This window comes from Cibotium barometz, chromosome 44 (genome assembly GCF_041138505.1).
Source record: "Cibotium barometz isolate CiBa-2024 chromosome 44, ASM4113850v1, whole genome shotgun sequence".
NCBI lineage: Eukaryota > Viridiplantae > Streptophyta > Polypodiopsida > Cyatheales > Cibotiaceae > Cibotium > Cibotium barometz.
Window position 1 is genome coordinate 40,172,676 of NC_141089.1, and position 4,002 is coordinate 40,176,677.

Sequence of the window (4,002 nt, forward strand, 5' to 3'; positions counted from 1 at the left end):
GGATTTTTGGTGACCTCGTAGCGTACTCCATTTCTACCCATGTACATATCGTCTTGGTAGTTTACCCATGGTGTTGGTTCAAACGTAGAATGAATGTCTGCAATTTTAACAACAAACCGGCTCATTGGATCTTTGTAGATCTCACCGCCATGCGCGTTTGTATACAAGAAATGGAGTCTCATGTTGTCAATCAACTCCCCATCTGGGATTTCAAATGGATTAGCAGAATCTGCCAAACCAATGGGTGTGGATGGTCTATTCATGCCAAATGACTCGTTTATGTCCATTGAAATATCACTCTCAGTTCTTGAGAGGCTCTCTGTTTGAGACTCCGAAGATGTCTCGAGAATGCTCTCCAAGTTGCCAACAACAACCGATTGAGTGCCGCTCCCTTGAGTGGTTACCCTAGATGGTGCACTAGTGTTACGTCCCCCTAGTATTGTTCCCGAGCGTAGATGCATACGCTATTTTTAGCACGTTGCAGTGTCCAGTTTTTTATTTTTTTATTTTATTATTATTATTTTTTAATATATATATATATATATTATTTTTTTATAAACCCTACCTAACCACTAAATGCAACTAACATGAATATGTGTGTAAATATATATTTTATTTTATTTTATTATTTTTTTAAATAATTACACAAAAATACGAGTTATGCTAAAAATACTAATTATGCAGATTACACTAATTATGCAAAAAATTACAAAAATTTAAAAAAATACAGAATATGCAGAAAATGTGGACTCCAAAGAGAACACATAATTTATAGATTTTTAAACTATTTTTTATTTATTTATTATTATTTTTAAATGCAAAAACTTGAAAATTACCTAGTACGCAGAAATTACAGATTTTAAAAAATTAAAGACTAACAAAAATAAAAAATAAAAAATAAAAAATAAAACGCTAACCTGTTTGCGCTGGCACCTTATCGTTTCCGAATCCTGCGCCGGCCACCTTATCGTTTTCCCACACTCTCTGTTGCCGCCACCGCCAATGCCGTCACAGTGGCCAGCTGCAGCCGGTTCCGGGGCCTTCCTCCTCACTCTCTCTCCTGCGGCACCCTTCGCCGACCTCGCTCCTCTGCTGCGGCCTCCGCCTCCGCCGCACCTTCGCCTCCTCGCTCCTCTACTGCGGCCTCTCCTTCGCCGGCCACCTCACCTTCGCCTTCGCACCTTCTTCGCTATAGCCACAACCTCCCCTTCGCCGGCCAACTCTGCTCTGCAGCCCTTCTCCTCACCTTCTCTGCTGCCTTCGCCTCTTCGCCTTCTGACGTCACCGTCAACAATGCATGGGCCTACGCCACCAACTTCGTCCCCGGCAAGTCCTTTATCTAGCCGGTGTTGTTTCTCTATGAGCAGTGAGCTACGGCTCTACTCACTTATATTGTAATGAATGATGGTTTCTTTGTGTGTTTTAAAAAAAAGCTAAAAAAAAACCCCTACGACCTTATCCGGCCCCTCCTTTGTGTTTGCATTTGGGAACTCTTGACTAGGTCAGGCAGCTTTGACCCCTTGGGTCTCGCTGAATGTTTAGAATGTAATGGCTGCCAAGGATCCTCAACCAACCATAGGTCTCCTCCCCGGCAGCGACGCCAATGGAAAGACGGTCGTCTCCCTACGTATGCAATATAGGCAAGTAGACTACACTCCTAGCTCACCAATGGAATGATAAACACTCCTTTCATCGCTAGGGGATTCAACTCGGTTAGGTGCATGGAAGCTTATCCCTTTCGGGAGAGAATGCTATGAACACCACTACCTTGACATAGACTTTACACACAAGCTCAATCTTGCCATAGCTCATTCACTCATCATCCCACTCATTCATACATCCAATACAAGAAGAAAGCTAAGCTAATGCACACACAAGCTCAAAGCACACTTCATTCTCAAGCACTTACTTCCCTAGCATGCACACAAAACTTGAAGCTTAATGGAACTTGAAATAAACATGCCTTGCCCATGGATAAGCTACAAGCTATGGAGAAGCTTAAGCTTGAATCCACTACCACACAAAGCCTAATAGAGAATCCACAAGCATCAATAAAGAAGCATGCACACTAGAGAATAGAGATGAGAAGAGAGAAAAACATCATCTCATTGCATTGAATTAGAAGAGCATTGCTCATACAATAGTGTAGATGGGGAGAGAGAAGAGCTTGCACCTCTATGAACAAGAGGGAGAGCTAGTCTCAAGAGAGCTCAAGCATGAGTTTAGCCCAAAGTGTATGTGAGCTCTCAAATGAGTCACTATTTATACTAAAACTCCTAAAACTCCCAAAACTTCCCATGTGGGATTATTCTCAAGCCCACTCCCACACTCACCTACAACTTGGAACTCTCTACAAGAGCCCTAAATAAGAATGTCAAGTCTCTTGTTTTCCTGCTTCCATCTTTGTGTCGCAACAGTATTCATCTTAAATAAATAACTTTTTGGAGAATCTGACAGAAATTGCATTGAAGATGCCTGCCCAAGTACAGATGGAGAATTTTTCATCCTCGATATCTTGTCTTTTCTTGTCGAGGAGGAAAATTTTAAAGTGAACTACCTTCGTATGTATTCTTCTTCTCGTTTTGCTCTCTTCATTATCCTAGCTACGCACTGCTTTCCTTCATCCTTCTTGTAAGATTCCTCCCCAGCCTTCGAGGTATAAAGGAGTAAGAATCTTCCTTTCTGGTCTTATAATTATTCCCTCTCTAAAATAAAAGAAAGTTTCTGTTTAAAAAAGGAAGACCCTTTCCCTAGAATACTTCTCAGGAGTCCCACCTGTTTTAAAGATTCAGAACAATGAGTTCAGAAGTGAGAATCGGTGTTTTGGATACCAAAGTTTTGGTTTTCATTCGAGTACGGCCCAAAAGAAGTTCTTTATCTTTTGGGGAGTATAAGAAGTTATCCCCCAGATATTGTGACCCTTATATCTGAATTCAATGAAAGTAGGTGACTTAGCCTACAAGCTTCTTTTATCTCCTCATCTCAAAATTCTTAATACCTTCTATAGAAAAATGTGTCAAACACAAATCATGGAAAGATGGTAAAACTTCAGTGGCAAGTTACCGTTGGCTTCTAGGTTACGCTAGCTCCTTCCTTTATATAAGTCGTAACCTTTACTTGTCGCTCATAGTAATCTTACTCCCATCAATCTCCTTTCTTTCTTAATCTCCTTCATGGCTTGGCAACAAGAACTAGTTTTATCCATGATGATTTCTCACCTTCAAGACGCAAGAGAGTCTGTGAAGAAAGACTTTATAGAACAGTATGAGCGCTCACTTTTTCCTCACCTAGGAACTTCTGTAGCTCAGACCAAATGGCGGACCTATCAAAACATAACTAGGGTAACACCCTGGGGTCAGCAGCACTTTCGTAACAATGTCCGCTTGGCCATGGTTATTGAAGCTTTGGGTTTGGGTCCCCGATACTACTGCGTCATGAGATCAAGGCATCTTGGGTTTTCTGAGCGGGTCTTCTTACTGGCGTGTTTTCTTCCTCATGAGAAGATATGCCTTTATCCCGTTTTTGGCTTGCCTCTCAGAGGTCCTTTTGTTAGATCACCTCATACCACTGAGATAGGTGCGGCAATAACCAGCAGAATCATTCCCATAGATGAGTTACCCTATACTTGTGCAGCTTGTGAGTGGTGCTTTTGTGACCATATGATGGACGGGCTTATGGAAGTGTAAAGAGTTCTTCTATCTTTACTGTATAAGTTTCGAGAATGAATAAAGTTTAAATCTTGTTCTTATCTTGCTTTCTTTAAGACTTTTCTTGGTGGTTAATCTTGATAAAATTTTTTCTCTAAGTCTCATATTCGTGCATCTTGCGAAATTATCCCAGTTTGCGAGATGAGGACATCTCGCATTTTTTAAGTGGGGTAGAATGTAAGATTCCTCCCCCAACCCCTTTTTGATGTCTAGTATCTTCCCCTGTAATCAATCCCTCTTCAAAAATATAAAGACCTTGTTTCTAACTGTTTTAGTCTAGAGAGAGAAAATTATT